General features: G+C 29.5%; 2 protein-coding genes across 8 annotated transcripts in view; one reads left to right on the forward strand and one right to left on the reverse strand.

Moving 5' to 3' along the window:
• The window catches only part of LOC107436498 (sulfotransferase 1C2A), a 148,198-nt gene that overhangs the window by 107,962 nt on the left and 23,536 nt on the right, over positions 1 to 16,700 (reverse strand). The window contains exon 1 of one of the 6 annotated variants that reach the window (XM_071182444.2): positions 7,937 to 8,094. The exons of 4 other annotated variants lie outside the window; for them this stretch is intronic. The gene's annotated coding sequence lies outside the window, so the exon portion shown is untranslated. Of the gene's footprint in view, positions 1 to 7,936; positions 8,095 to 16,700 lie in introns of those variants that run through there. One more of the 6 variants, XM_071182449.2, reaches the window with a different exon arrangement.
• LOC107445793 (uncharacterized) overlaps positions 1 to 16,700 on the forward strand; it is a 124,349-nt gene that overhangs the window by 77,178 nt on the left and 30,471 nt on the right. The window lies entirely within an intron of this gene.

The following is a 16,700-nucleotide window of genomic DNA, read 5'->3' on the forward strand; positions in this document are numbered from 1 at the left end:
CCTAGAACGTGAAGATCGATCATTAGATCAAAAGTTATTTGGGAGGTCCGTTTTTTATTTTTCATCTAAATACTATTGTTGTTTCATTATATATTATCTCGTTAATGCCATAAGGGTTATTATTCTTCAAAACCAGCATTTTATATGTCGAGATTTTTTTTAAAGAGTTGAATATGTTTACATTTTTAAAAAAATATAAACGGTGCTGAAAACGAAATTAAACGTCATCGAAAATAGATGAAAACTAAAAAATTATTCGCTGCTCAAAAACCACATCTCTTGGACTCTGAATAAAAGGAAAATAAAAGTGGTAATTCCTCCTAACCTTAAGACGAAAATATGCTAATACAAATCGAGATGATGACTAAATTAATGCTGAATTTGATAAAGGAATTAAGGAAAACTCTCTGATGAAAAGTTGTTAAGTAAACAGTGATGGAAGATCAAATATGTCAGTTGAAAACAAGGAAAGCGTAAAATGGTTTTTAAGTGGTTTTAAGGATAGTAAAATTAAGCAAATATTTTGTTGATAATAAGCCACATAAAATAAAAATGACGGAGGAAAAAATGGTGGCGAAATGAAATGTCAAATCACCATAGAAAGGAAACTGAAAAAAGTTCTAAAAGAAATGGTACTACGTAAGTGCAAAGGATTTAAGAAGTTGAAGCATGTCAGAAAATGTACACTATCCTGTTTGTAGACAAATTAAGAAATCGGTAAGTTAAGTAAAGATTGGCGAACAGTTACGTAAGATGAAAAACTTCAATATGAAACCTAGAATATCAGTTACAAGGAATCAAATTGAAAATCTAGAAGGTACGATAGCACAGAGCAAAAAAATAGTAACACGGTGACATTGGTTAAAGTAAAGAAAAGAAAACTATAGTTTTTCTACAAATAAAGGTTAAACAGATTACCTAGAAATAAAAGTAAAAGAATTACATTTGGCACAAAATATAAGTTCATCAGGAGATTAATGAAAACGAAGAATGATAAGTTATACCGCATGTGCCAATTGAAAAGGTTGAAAAGACATAGTGTTGATCATAAGTTAGCTGGATTTATTACTAGTTGATATTGGAAATTCAGAGAAAGAATGTTTTTAGTTTTAGAAAGAATGTTGGTAGAAAACAAAGAATTAAAGACAGTAGATATAACTGTTAGAAATCTAGAAACAAAATATTATATGAAATAAAAAGATTTCGAAGCCTATTTCATATGAAAAATTATTGGAGGAGATCAAATGGGAGATAGAATCAGGTACTGGCAATTCGTAAGGAACTGAAATAATTTTGCCTAACCATGTAATTTAAATAAGAATTAAAATGGGTACCTGTAAGCGACGTCACGCGTGCGTGGCGAATCTGATTGGCTTCTGAATCGACAAATGCCTAAGATTTACAAAGGTTGACGCCACATCCAAGCGACAGAAATCGGAAAAAATTATGTCAATGTTATAATCACGTCAATTTTATATATTAAAGCAGAAATGCTTCGGGCAATACAGAAATAAAAATTGTGAATAATACAGACAAACAGCTGTGGCGAGAAAACGAAATTAAAATTTATTCTCTTGTGATTTTGCCTCCTACCTGGTACTAAATGCTATTTTAGATGAATTTGTACACAACGAAATTTGCACTTTTAACAATTATGTAGTTTGTTTTAGCTTTTTTAATGAATGGCACCATTAAAATTTTTATGTCCTTACACGAAGGTATGATTTTTATTCAAATTGGATGAATTTTTATGACTTTAATTTATGTGTAGGCTAGTGTATTTTAAGAAAATTTCAGCCATCCGAGACTTTCTGAGAAATTCTTACACCTTTTAATAACTAGATCAATACAGTTTGATACAATTTTGTACTAGACAGTTTCATTTCTTACTAAATATCCAATACTGGGATTGTTAATGTAGCATAACAAGTTATTACAACTAAAATAACGTTTGATTGGATATAATTAGAAATTATTTTTGATATTTCGTTAAAATGAAGTATGTAAGTTTGTATAGTATGAAGTATGATTGGTTGTTTAGTAAGTTGTGAAGTATAAAGTATGTTTGTATTTTTTTTAAATAAAGGAACTAATGTATATTATCTATATTCATAGATTTCATTCAATACAGCTATAATTTGAAAAGTTTCTTTACAAATTTAAATTATTCTAACTAATTTATTCATTACCGTATTTTTATGCAACCATTGACCTATTATAAGACTTTTTTCTATCATCAATTAATCTGATTAGTATATATTTTTTAAAGGTTCGAAAAAATTGAACTGGTCCCGTTATAAAAAACAATTTATAATTTTTTTGAAAAGGAATACGGATTGCATCTTTAGCGTATTTTAAGTGATATTTTTAATTGATATTAATAATTAATATTTATTATTTGTGATATTTTTAATTAAAATAGTTCAGATATTAATAGTTGCATTTTTTTGCTTATATTGATGTCTATAAGTAGGAATAATTAGTAAAATATTATTTCCAGTATTTTAAAGTAACATGCATAGATATTTGGGTACCTGTTTCACCATTGTATAGGTTAAAAGCACGACATTCCTTACATATCGCACACTTATTACGTGAAAAATTTCTCAGTTGGTCTTTTTTTTTACATTTTTACAAATTATACTACGGTTCAATGGGGAAATCATTATCTGACTCTAGTTTTGGCATAAGACCAAATCGAAACTTCTCCTGTAATGTGTAATTTCAAATATTAAATTAAATTAGCTTTTTCGAAGGTTGCACACACCCTTGACAAGCTAGATCATTAAAAGTGATAGAATTATAATTTAATTTCCTAGATTATATTGCTGTAACTAAATGTCATGAAATTTTGCATCATATTAATATCTGGTATAGTAAAAGCTTCATTCATTATTCAAAAAAAAAAAAACTTTTAATGTTTGTTTTTGTAAATGTAATTTTCATTTTTGAGCGATAAAAAATGTCAGGCTAATTAGGAAAAATATCTGTATTATATAAATTGCTCGGTATTTTTTGGGCTTGTTACAATTAGCCTATATGAATTTAACTTAATTAAGAAATATGCGAAAAGCGACTCAATCAGACTGAGTTTACTTAGGCTAATTGCAATGAATATTTAACAACGTTATTTAAAATAAGCCTTAACATCTCTAAACTTGTAGCGGAATGAAAAAATTTCACCCATTTAAGTTAGTTAAAAAATTCTACTCTTTGCAAAGGTCGTTGATATTTTACAATGTGCCAGGCTAATTTGAAGCGTCTACAGTATTTTTTATTTTTATTTTATCTGTTTCGTACTTTCAGGTTTTTTATTACAATAAGCCAGTATGCCTTTTAGCTTATTAAGATTTTTGCAAAGTAATACTCAGTCAGGATTTGTTTACTTAGCTAATTGTAATAAACCCATAATAAAGTTATTAACACTAAGCTTTTACCTCTCGAAGCTTATCACAAACAGCATGAAATAAATCAGGCTAATTGCGCAATGAACGGTATAGTTTCCAATCATCCTAAAGGTATCTGAGCTCACTGCATTAAGCCTAAGAAGTCTCAGTACAAATCGAAAGAGCTGGAAACGTTTTCAATACGCTCGACGGGCTCGTCGCGTCTGTGTTAGAATTAGAAGAATAGAATTAGAACTCATATCGTGGCAGCCGCGGCTGAACACATTGCAAATTGCACTTTCCACATACAAACATTTCCCATATGATTGCATTAAGATTTGTTAGGGATAATTAATAATTTTTCTCAATAATCATTTTTTAAATAATATTTGAAATTAATCATGTCTTGTTATAATAAATTTTGTGAGTTCACAGTTGTAATTTAATATTTTTGCTTTCTTGCATGAAACTAATCGAACGAATTTAACAAATAACTTTAATTGTGAATATATTATATTTCTATTGTAATTAATATAACTCTATAATAATTGTGTATTAATATTATTTTGCACCTAAAATTATTATTGTGAAACGGTTAACAAACTTGCATACTGATTTGAATAAGTTTTTATTAAAATGTAAGGTAATAAGGTAATATCATGGAACTTCATTATAAAAATAAAAAAACGGTTTTAGTTACAAACTTTTAATTTAGAAAATATTCAAATTCAAAAATGCAATAGTAGCTGAGTAGAAAAGGAACGATTTTATACCTTTAAATTAGAGATAAAAATATTCTATTGGAAAATAATACCCACATGACTGCTCTTAATTTTTGCTAATAACAATAGAAAAAAGAGATTTATACAGGAAAACTGGATCCTGCCGTGTGATTTTTCAAGCCAATAAAAATGTATTGACAACACTGGAAAATCGTGTTATATTACGTTTTTTTGTTATATAGAGACATATAAACATTATAAACTTAAATATATCTCTCATCCTGTCATTGAGAAAGATTTCTTATCTGAGCATTTTGAAATTTCTTTTAAAATGGAGAGAGGTGATTTTCGATTAGAATCACTTATAAAGTTTAAAGAATCAAAAAAATTGACATATTTGTAGGGAAATCTAATTTTTGGGAAGTATTTTTTACAAAAAAAATCTAATTTTGATCTGAACTACTTGCCGAGTTTGATGAAGCAACCTCATATTGCAGAAATATTTAGATACTGGGAAATATATCTTCTCCAAAAAGAAAAGACGCTAATCTTGATCAGAAAAGCTTTGGGAGTTTAAAGACGCAACCTCATATTGCAGAAAATCTAGATACTGGGAAACATATCTTACAAAAAATAAAATAAAAAAGAGAAGCTAATTTTGATCAGAATTGCTTGTAATGTTTTAAGAATCGATGTCATGTTTATACAGTAATTTTGAAATTTCTGAAATAGTTTACATCCAAAAATATCGAATCGAATTTTGATCAAAATTATTCATATATTTTAGAGAGCATACATAATATTTGCAAAGAAGTAATAAAAATTTTTTAAAGAAAGAGTTTAAAAGCGAATATATAATATAATCATAGTTGTATAACATTAGGGACTGAAATATATTTTTTATCCAGGCATCAAGAAATATCTTTCTCTCAAAAGATGAGGTTATAATTATACTCTATAAATGAAAATTCATTTGTGGAATTTAAATAATGAATAAAAGACTTGCATAAAACTGATGTAAGTTTGTTTTTAAAGAAAGAGTTTTAAGAACTAACGCCTAGTTAAGAAAAAAAATCTGGTTAATGTAGTGTATTGTATCAAAAATATATTCATTAAATTCCAATATACTATTTTGTTAATTAAAAAGTTACTTCGTTGATCACATTTTAGTTTTGTTTCTAAATCAAGGATATTATTTTTCGATCTTTCTAATTTTTTCTTTTCGAACATCTTAAAAGTTTAATCCCCTTGTCCATATCTCTTAGTATTTCCTTCTGAATCTCAGTGTATAAGTGTCTTACGCCTAAGAACATGAAATTAAACAAGATAAAACTTTAAAGAAATGAAAAACTTTATTCAAAAACAGAACAATAAATATTAACTAAATCTTCGCAAGTTTTGAAACGCTGATACGAAAAATAAAAATTTGTATTTACTATAAATTCAGCGTTGGAATAATCCCAAGTAAAGAAAACCACAAAAGCCAATATAATAAACTCTTGGGAATTTCTCCTTATGGATTTTTTTCTCATAGAAAAAAAGAAAGGGAATGAAAATTAGCGGAACATTAACCGAAGCAAAATGCTAAAAATGACTAAATAATCGGTCCCAGATCAGAACACGCCTTCCTTTCTTTTACCTCTCTGCCTCCTTCACGGTAAGTCTTCTCACCGCCCTGAATGGCATTTTGAACAAGAAGCCAAAGAGATATCCAATCGATATATGGTCTTTACCGCCCTGAGCAGTTCTGTATGCTACCTGGTGTGCCTAGAGCCGTTCACACATCCTATTATTATTTTATATGTGTTTTTTTTTCTTCTTTTTCTGTGCCAGATGATAAGGGAAAATAACTTATTTTTTCTTCTGTTCATTCGTCGGATTTATCTCTTCATAGCATTGTGTTTCTATTTCTATTTTTTTTCTTCATGGAACTGTTTGTTACTTTTGGCAAAATGTCAAAATAGAATTACCGAAGTGGAATGGCTATTTGCTGTAAAAATAGAAAGTTTGATTCTATCTCTTAAAGTTTAGAAACTTTTTCTTCCGGAAAAATGCATTTTAAATTTAATATATAAAAATATTTTTTTACAGTTACATTGAAGAGAGTACAATTCAAATGTTTTAAATATTAGAAACATATGAATAAAATATAATTTTCTTTTAATTTAAGATACGAAATATTTAATGGGGTATTGTACTAGAAATATACAGTGCATCAAATAATAATACAATACTTCCTTAATATAAATAATTATATACACCTAATTAAAATCACGTTAAGTTGATGACATAATTAAAACGACGATTAAATGCTTATAGCGAATGAAGCTGAAAGGTTCTTTCATTTTGCTCAATAAATATGTTAATACCAGGGGACTAAGCCCCCTGTTCGCTACCGCACACCAACCCCGATGATTGCTTGGCAATAATTGTTTTTTCTTGGCAGAAAACAGTTTTTCTACTTAAGTTAAAATTATTCACTTAACATTTATGTACTAAAAGGAATTCTGATTGCCTAAGCTTGCGCCTCTACTTCCCACTTCCAAATATCTATATATATATTTCTCTTACACAGCGACAAAAAAAAGCCTTATTACAACTCCCCGAATGGCAACGCTGTAAAATCGACCAATGATTGCCGCTAAAAATGTCACATGCTAAATCTAGCTGAGGTGGCTCAACATATAGCGCTTTTAAAAGCGGAAACTGAAATAACCAGAGAGCATCAGCTGCGGCAATCTCATACTATTAAGCTAGGCAGAAGTGAGTAGTCTTTGTCGATAGATCTCTATTTTAGTATTTTGTCGAAAGCGCTTTTTTTCACGAATTTTTATGTTACGAATTTATTTGACGATTTTTGATTTATATCACGAATTATACTATAGCACATTTCTAATAGGTTTAACGAATTACATGTCATTTATTTGAATTCAAATTTATTTTAATGACTTAGTATATACAAAAAAGATTTAATTTTTTTTAAAAAAAAAAAGTTGTTATATGGATTTGAATGATTGTTTTGAATTCTTATAATTTTGTGTATTTGCAATGTACCTAAGTTAGTAGCGAGCGAAGCGAGCTTGGTTTGCGAAGCAAACCATATAAGATTGTGCAGCAATTTTCGGGGGTTGGCGAACGTTAGCGAGCAGGAAGCGCATTCCACTAGTTACTATCTATTAGTATTATAAACATTTAGATCTCTTGGTGAACAGAAGTGATTTTTCGAAGCAATAATTTTTTAAAATAGCATTAATATTCTTATAAGGTTATATGGTTCAAACAAATTTGATGAGTTCACAACCATAATTTAAAATTTTCGCTAATAATAGCAGTACTGTAAAATAACTTTAAATTAGGGATACAAAAATATTTAAAGGAAAACAATACCTTTAGGACTTTTGTTAATTTTATGCTGATGACAACCGAAACAATATGGAATTGAATGAGGAGAAACTGGATCCTGCCATGTGATTTTCCGTCCAATAAAAATGCACCGACAACAATGGAAAACTGCGTTAGACCATTATGTTTTTATGTTATATAGAGTTATGAAACATGAGAGAACATGAAAAAGTAATAAAACATTTACTTTTCAATTATCTGCAAATAGAAACCGAAAATGCGTGTAAATAAATTAAAAGCAGTGCGAGAAATGCAAAAGCGCTAAGTAACTGGTAGACATAAATAGCGCTTAGTTTCAAGGGCACGTACCGCAAAACTTGTGAGTTAAATATTTTTTAAACTTCTTTCCCATAGACCTTTTTGGTTCTTCAGAAATTTGAGTATAATTACATCCAAGACAGATAAAATAATAAAATACACACTTGCTTCAATAAAATGATTTCTCAAGATTTTTTTAACTAAATGGCACACTTATACCAACAATTGACAACTCATGAAAAAACTAGTCATCTTTTAATTTCGTGATAAAGCGAAGTTAACTGTAGCCCAAGCTTACTGCTGAAGCGTAAATATTTAACTCATCTACCGGCTTTGTGGTCTGTTTGTTCCTCTCTCAGCAGGACTCGTTACATAAAAGAACCAGTTTATCCCTTTCCTGACTTCGGAGATAATTTCAAGATGAGGCAAATTTTTGCATTGAAAAAGAAATAGTTAAGAAATTCCACCCCATTCTAGTTGGTTATTGATTAAAATACGAGTTTATTCTAGTTTGCTGTAATTAAGATAATTTAAAATCACACTCCAGTATACGACGTCGAAGTTTATTTAAAGACTCACTTATTCCATAATACGATATCCGGGAAAGAATTTTTTTTTTTTTTTTAGTTCGTCCAGTAAAGCATTGTTATTTTGCGAATTGTGCTTCTATCTAAAGAATACCCCACGCTCTGTCAGAGACTATGGTTAAGAGGGAGGAGTATCTCAAGGTGAGGGTAGTGGTGTGGGGTAAACATTAACGATGAGTTTTGACAGGAATTGGTGAGAAAAGTAACGAAAGCTCTTCTCCTTAAAATGCTTGCTGAGTTTTTTTTGTTTTGTTTTTTGTTTTGTTTCAATAACAACAGCGAATCCCAGACTCTGTGTGTTTTTCAGATCGACAGACTATATTTAACTTAAAGAGTTTTTAGATTGACTGTTAGACTTTCTCATCACCTTTCGCATCTTTGATTAATGTGCGCTCATGCCCCCATCTTTCCATTCCTTTGCTGACACTTTTGAATTAGTTCACCCTACCCCTCTTCAAAAGAGTTGGACTTAGATATATCTGACGTATGAGCCGTGATGGGCTCAGGGGATAGAGCGTTCGCCTTCCAATGCAGCGAACCGGGTTCGAATCCCAGTCGATACGAATTCCGCATCCGGCTTGCACCGACCACAGTGCTGACGTGAAATATCCTTAGTGGTAAACGAATCATGGGTTAGAGTCCCCTTGCCGTCCGGATTACCGGGGGAGGTTCTCGTGATCTTCCTCTCCATGTAACGCAAATGCGGGTTAGCTCCATCAAAAAGTCCTCCACGAAGGCAAATTTCCTCCAATGCTCGATCCAGGAGTTTCCTTGTCTTCTGGATTGGGTTCAAAATTGCAAGGCTAAGGAGTTGAACATTAGTAGTCGTAAACCCATCAAATTGGGTTGGCTGTTCAACGACGGTTATAAAATAAAATAAAATTTCTTACTTATGTTTAATAACAGAAATAAAAAATTTTTTACACCTTTAACTTAAAAAAGAAAATTCTAAAAAACAAGTACTCTTAAGGTGTTTCTTTTTTACCTTTTCTAATAAACGATGCATTTATTTTTCACAGTACGATTCGTAAATGAAGTAATATAACCGACTTTTTAAAAACTTTTTGTTTTAAATAGAACAATACTTCAAGATTCTTTGCCTCGAAATAATTCCCTTGGAAAACTATGCCACTTTGATGACGGCTCATCCAATCTTAATAGCAGCATTGGAACTGAATGAGCATTAATCTGGTCGCTTACAGCATTTAAAAAAATTTCGAGCGTTCCAAAATGCAACCATTGATTTGAATTTTCAATCTCGGCATGAGGAAAAGGTCAATAGTTTTCAAGTCAAGGGAGAAAAGAGATTGAGAAGCCACAGGAATGTGTTTATTAACAAAAAACACGTTTAATGAGATTGCTTTGTGAAAAGGCGCTTTGCCGTCCTTGATGTATGGCATGATCCTTTTTTGTTGTTTAAATCTGAAAACCCAAGATGCAGGGATTCTTCCTACATTTCTATTGCTTCTTTCAGTTGAAGCCCTTTCGCTGCACGTGTTTCTGCATCAGTCTAAGGTTGTTATACAGAACGTAGCGCTTCAAATCTCATTACTTAATTTGCACACCTCATTTAAATTATCTTTATGACACATATACTCCATTATATGATATCTAAATTATTTAAAGGCACATTTAAGTATATGATATCTAAAATTATTTAAATGTACAATTACTCCCGTATACGATATCTAAGATTATTTAAAGATACACTTACTCAAATATGCAATATCTAAAATTAGTTAACGATACAATTACTCGAGTATTCAATATTTAAGATTAAAGATACACTTACTCCAGTACACGATATCTATCTAAAATTAGTTAACTATACAATTACTCGAGTATACAATATTTAAGATTAAAAATACACTTACTCCAGTATACGATATCTAAGATTATTTAAAGATACACTTACTTAAGTATATAATATTTAAGATTAAAGACGCACTTACTCCAATATACGAGATCTAAGATTATTTAAAGATACTCTTACGCAAGTATATAATATTTAAGATTATTTAAAAATGCACTTACTCAAATATGCAATATCTAAAATTAGTTAACAATACAATTTGTCGAGTATACAATATTTAAGATTAAAGACACACTTACTCCAATATACGACATCTAAGATTATTTAAAGATACTCTTAAGCAAGTATATAATATTTAAGATTATTTAAAGATATACTCACTCCAGAATACAATATCTAAGATTATTTATAAATGCACTTACTTCAGTATACGATATTTAAGATTATTTAAGGATACACATGCTCCAGTAAAATTTATTTAAGATTATCTGAAGATACATTTAATCCAATAGACGACTAGAAGTAAAATTTTTTTATTAAAGTAAATTATTGTTATTTTAAGAATACTGTGATTCTGTGTCTGCAGCTGTGTTTCCTTGACTCCTCTGGTTCCTCTCTATTTCTGTCACATTTGCATGCATAGGTTTTCAATCTTGAAAAGATTCAGATTTAGGCGTCTCTGTGGTGTAATATACTTTTTTTGTAGTTGCAACTCTATAGAAAACGATAAAAAATTCTGTACTCTTTTAGTACATCTTTTTCGCCTTTCAATTTAAACGAAATATTTGTTTTTCTTTTTTATTCCTCTCATTTTTACTACCATTGAATAAAATAAAAAAAGAAGCCATGCTTGTGCGAAAAACCAGTTACTCTTGACTTCAGATATTGATTTTTTAAGTAATCGTCCGCAAAATAAGCTGAAATGCAGAAACACGGTATTTCTTTTTGTTGAGTCGTTTGAAAAAGATGTGTAAGTTTAAAAGATCCCGAATTCAATAAAAAGTACTCAGTATATAAAAGAATTAAAATATGTGGAGCTATGCTTTTTAACGACGAAATTAAAATACCATTGTGCTACATATCTTGGGTTCATTTTATTCATATCCAAAGTTTGGGAATAATTTTTAACATTATTATTGTAAAAAAATTATTTTGGGTAGGGTTTATGTTAAGTTGTATATTTAGAAATATAATTTTATTCATATTTGCAATTAAACAATATTTTTTAGAAAATTTAGAAAATAACTCTTTAAGTTAAAAAAGTGATTTCCATATCAAAATTTATTGTTCGACCATGTTTGAAATGGTATGTGAAGATATAGGAATTCATACAAGATTGCAAATAAACGGAATTTCTGACAAAAACTTAATTAAAGTTAAAAAAGTGCTTAATGTAACAAAATTCAGAGACACGTTTCGAAGCATTATAATTAGACTAAAGTACTCATTTTTCGAATTTAGTTTTTTGTTGAATTTTGTTCTATTTAATTGCCATATTTCGAATTTAGTTTGTAGTTGAATTTTGTTCTATTTAATTGCCATATTTTTTTGAATAAAATACATGCAGATTAATATAATTTTTTTTTACCATTTAAAGACTTAAATTCTTCTTCTTTTACTTCCTCCATTAGCATTACAGTCTAGTACGGATCAGAGCCGTCCCAACTAGTTGTATCTAAGGCCCTGGATACTTAGATATCCAAGTATCCAGGGCTTTAGTTGTATCCATCTGGCTACGTCAGACAATAGGTATCTCCATCTATTGATGCCCATGGTTTTAAGATATTTTTCCACATAATCAATCCATCTGCTGTTTTGATCTTCCCCACTTTTCGTTACCAGTAAACTGTCCATAAGTTAGCTTCTTAACTGGGTCACCATCATCCCTTCCATATCTGACCCAACCATCTTATTCCACAGGATTTAATAACTGAATTTGCTACTTACTAAAGCAATAAAAAAGAAAGTTAAATAATGAACTAAAATTTTGCTCTGTTAATAATTTATAAAATTAGAATAAAACTTTTAGCGAGCAAAAATGGCATATGTTTTGCACATATTCACTGAAGTGAATATGTTCGTTTATCAAAATAAAAACTAACTTTAACTGTAATTTACTTAATCCGTAATTTAATATGATGTCCTTGTTGCGTTGTTATTTTATCACCGTCGTAGTATATCCAACCAATTTTTTTTTTTTTTTTGGGTTCACGATTACTAATGCTCAACTCTTTAGCCCTGTAATTGTGAGCCCAATCCAGAAGACAAGGGAACTCCTGGATGAACTATTAGGAGAATTTTATGGAGGATTTTTTTTATAAAACAAGCTCGGATTTCCGTTGCAAGGAGAGAAAACCACGAAAACCTTCTATGGTTAGCCTGACGGCAAGGGGACTCCAACTCATGATCCATCAACCACTAGGGATATTTTACGTCAGAACTGATCGGTGCAGGCCGGATGCGGAATTCGTATCGACCAGCCATCGCTGGGATTCGATCCGGGTCACAAGAATACTCAAATCTCAAAATTGTCCTAACTCTTAGATCCCTGTTCCCCAGAAAACCTTTTAGAAACCATTGGTTAAATGTTCGATCGAATTTAAAATAAAAACTTTTTTCAGTCAAATAAAAAAAAAAAAAAAAAAAAAATACAGTTCAAGAATAAAATTTCTTTCCTCCTTTTTTATCTACAATTTGTTTTTTCCCTTCTTTACACTCTTCACATTTTTTTTTTACGTAAGGAATTTATGTTGAAGAAAATAAATTCCAACTGCAATTTAAAATGAAAAATATCTACCGGTTGAAGTTAATCAGTTATAGGTATACTTTACGAATGAAATGTTTCTTTTTGTTTCTCAATTGCTGTTCGGAAAAGATAAATGATCGGGCTATGAACTATTGATTAAATGAGGAAAAAACACCTTAAGTGGACTAAAAAGAACTTTATTTCTTGGGATTTTGACATATTGATTCGTTGAGCAGCGTACATCAGCTTTTCTTGAAACCAACTTTGCTCACATTTTTCATCTTTAACCTTTTCATTCATGTAGCTCAAAAACCGAAAGTTTTCCTTTAAAAATAGCATCTTTTGTTTTTCATTTCTTTGAAAGAGTTAATGAACCGTGCGAAACATATCCTCTCATTATCGTATACGAAAGTTAAAAGGCATTATCTTTGACTTCATCTTTATATATATATAACATATTATATATATATAACATATTATATTTTAACCAAAATTACCTTTCGAAGAATATGAGGTAATTCTAAAAGTGGTATTTAAAAAGGTTAAGGTTTTCCATAGACCATCACGGTACACATTTTTCACCTTTAACCTTTCTGCTTATTAAAGCTCACAAAACTTGAATCCCAGGTTTAAAAATAGTTACTATTGCTGTATCCATTTAAAGCATTAACCAACTGCCTAAAACGTTATCGTTTAGATGCGAACATTTTAATTTCACAAATTACCTAAGTAATCTGCAAACTATATGGATAACATGCACATCACCTTTTAATAACTCGTTAAAGTGAAAATTTCATCTTCACGGGAACAACATCAATGTTATTCTACGATTAAATTGACATGATATTAATTATTTATTTTTCGCTGTCTAAAATGAATACTACAATCTCACAATCAACGAATTAGTTGATGAAATCAATAATCCATCACTTAAAATGCTATTACCAAGAATCAAACGGTAAAAATATTATTATAATTATAGAAGTTAACATAATGTCGTTTATTTATTTTTTCAATATCTAAGGAATCAATTTAAAATAATCAATGAATTAGTTGATGGAATCAATCATCAATCACTTTAAAAACTGTAATACCAAGAATTAAACGGTTTAAAATATTATTACAATTATAGAAGTTAACATAATGCCATTTATTTATTTCTTCAATATCTAAGGAATCAATTCCAAACAATCAACGAATTAGTTGATGGAATCACTCATCAATCTCTTTAAAAACTATATCTCCAAGAATTAAATGGTGAAAATATTATTTTAATTATGGAAGTTAACATAATGTCATTTATTTATTTTTTCAATATATAAGGAATCGATTAAAAACAATCAACGATTTAGTTGATGGAATCAATCATCAATCACTTTAAAAGCTATATTTCCAAGAATTAAATGGCGAAAGTATTATTATAATTATGGAAGTTAGCATAATGTCATTCATTTATATTTTCAATATGTAAGGAATCAATTCAACACTATCAACAAATTAGTTTTTCGAACGAGAAAAACAAATTTTTGAACTTTAAAAACATGGAAACCGTTAATGTGCTAATTAACTAAATGAAATGGTGGAAAATACTTTATTCTTCAATTTAACTAAGAAAATCAGTTAATCTGCCAAGTTAGCTAGAGGTAATGTGCACGTGAACAATTTTCGAGGTTTAGAGGTAGCATATTCACTAAAAGATAATGAGCCACGTTTAACCTTTTCTTCAATTAACTTGTAAGAAATTGATATATACTATTCTTCATTGCATTCTTCTATTAACTCCAATTTTAATCGATACAATATTTAAAAAAAAACTAATTTAGAAAACATTTATTAAATAGGTTAAAGAATGACACGTTTACTGCGTATGGTTAGAAAATCAGTGGTTGAAAACCAGATATCTAAAATCTATATAAATAGTAATTAAGAACTTCCAAAATAAATTAGTCTTGGTAATCAAAAAATCTTATTTCTTAGTATATTTTTGGAAAATTTCATGTTGTAAATGGCGTTATAAGCTATATATCTACATTAAACTTACAATATGCTCCTTTGAAAACTTCCAAAATTAGGAGTTGTTAAATGACCACAACACTGCCGCGCAATTGAAAAATCAGCGTTATCGAAAAAAAATTCAAATTTGATATTTCTATATATTTCGCATCTACGTATGATAAGCTACATATGTTGCCAAAAAAAAAGCTTTTCAAAAATTAACTTTGTTCCATCAGTTTTTTGAAATTATACTTTAGCGTTTATAGCTTTAACAACAAAAATAAAATAGCTGTGAAGTCACTTTTCCCGAAATCTATCGTGAAGCACTTACGTTGTTTTTTCAATTGCACTGCAGAACAGGTATAAAAATAAGTGATGGTGTATGCTATCCGCTAGTCTCATATTCACGTTTTTCTCGGGAGGGATTGTGTCCGCATTGTTCTTTTGGCTTTACAGCCCTTTTAGTGCCCTGGCTTCCTTCAAGAATTTAGATCATTCTTTTGTTTTGGTACCCTTTTAAGTAATTTCAATTCCTTTACTAGACGGATAGATTTATGTGATCTAGTTTTAGGTTTTTCTCTTAGATTTATATCTTAACCCTCTTCCACCTAATAATCTTTTAAAACTTCTCTTCGAGTTCATTCGTAGAATGTACCTGACTCATCGGATTTTTAAAAAAATTATTATAGTTGTTACAATGTCTGGTTTCTTATATTTATAAATCCCTTTATTTGTTCTGATCTTTTAATATCCATCCTCCCATATTGTAACGAAAATTTCCCCTTCCAATATTATAAAAAGATTAGAGCTGCTTTTAATTAAATTTTACGCGTCTGCTTTATCTGATTGAATTCAATGCATACAAAATCCCTAACTGCTCTTGGTAATGGACGCAACTCACCGAATCCATTAGAAGTACTTTACTAAGAAATCCCCCATCGATTCATCTGTGGGATTATCATCTTCATTTTGCTAAGGATTCCACGACTCTTAGATTCCCTATTGATCTTTCCTTTTTCTTTATTTCCCCCCCCCCAAGCCTTTGTAAGACTTCGTTTATTGTTAATTTGATTATATTCGATGTGTAATGTTGTTTAAACCCTACACAGTAAAGCCATTTTTGACAGTATTAAAAAAAGTGTAAGAAAAACGAACCAAAATGTACTATCAAAAATTTAGATAAAATTTCTTAACCGACGTTTAATAGAGTTACAAATATATTTGAATACTAATTAGATAGAGATGCTAAATATAAAACTAAATATACGTTTAATAGACATATTGAAAATATTATATTATATTATATTATATTATATTATATTATATTATATTATATTATATTATATTATATTATATTATATTATATTATATTATATTATATTATATTATATTATATTATATTATATTATATTATATTATATTATATTATATTATGTTATATTATATTATTACATTAAATATATTCATCAGATATATTTAAGGCATTCTTTGGTTAAGGCGCCTCAAATTCATGACCAAGGGCATAATTGAGGCAATGTAGTCCTTTACTTCCCAGATGAGATGGTACCCATCAATCGGAAACAGGCTGGGCTTCAAGTCGCCTCTGGGATCTAATATCAGTTTTTTTCGCAATGGCAGTTCAGTTCCTTAAGACAAGCGGTCACAAAAATTTGATATATTATGTAATAGTAAGATTTTGCTACGCGTTGTCATATCCAAAGATTAGTGTCCTATGGTTAATGTTTACAAATCATTTTTCTGACTATTTTTTTAACTGTTCTTATTAAATTG

This window comes from Parasteatoda tepidariorum, chromosome 4 (assembly GCF_982258835.1).
Source record: "Parasteatoda tepidariorum strain Cologne lab strain chromosome 4, Ptep-v5.0, whole genome shotgun sequence".
Classification (NCBI taxonomy): domain Eukaryota; kingdom Metazoa; phylum Arthropoda; class Arachnida; order Araneae; family Theridiidae; genus Parasteatoda; species Parasteatoda tepidariorum.